This window comes from Myotis davidii, unplaced genomic scaffold, assembly GCF_000327345.1.
Source record: "Myotis davidii unplaced genomic scaffold, ASM32734v1 scaffold472, whole genome shotgun sequence".
NCBI lineage: Eukaryota > Metazoa > Chordata > Mammalia > Chiroptera > Vespertilionidae > Myotis > Myotis davidii.
The window spans coordinates 201662-202038 of NW_006283774.1; the positions used below are offsets into that span (position 1 = coordinate 201662).

General features: G+C 69.5%; 1 protein-coding gene across 1 annotated transcript in view; it reads right to left on the reverse strand.

Moving 5' to 3' along the window:
- Positions 1 to 377, reverse strand: part of PACS2 (phosphofurin acidic cluster sorting protein 2) — a 20295-nt gene that overhangs the window by 4263 nt on the left and 15655 nt on the right. The gene's annotated exons all lie outside the window — the stretch shown is intronic.

A 377-nucleotide genomic window follows, 5' to 3' on the forward strand; every position in this document is an offset into this window, starting at 1 on the left:
GGGGGTGCCTCCTGCCTCCTCCTGCGGGGGGTGTCCCCTGGCTGAGGTCCAGCTCTGGCCGCTGTCCCAGCTGATCCTCTGCCTCCTTCCCCCAAACCCGGGAGCCTGAGGGCAGGTACGGGGTTGGCCGTCGTGCCCACATGGCCTGTGGGTGTCCCCAGGTGTAGGGCCGCCTGCCCGCGCTGAGGACCAGGGCCACCCCCCAGCCACCAGGCCCCCCTGCACCACGCCCAGAACACGCTGGGTTAAGGAGGCTACAGTCGGTCCGTCCGTCGGAAGGACCAGCTCGCCCGTCACTGCTCTGAAGGGGACACGGGAAAGAAAGGCCCCGATTCTCCACTTCCTACAGCACAGCCCAAGCCCCGGGCCCAGCGGCT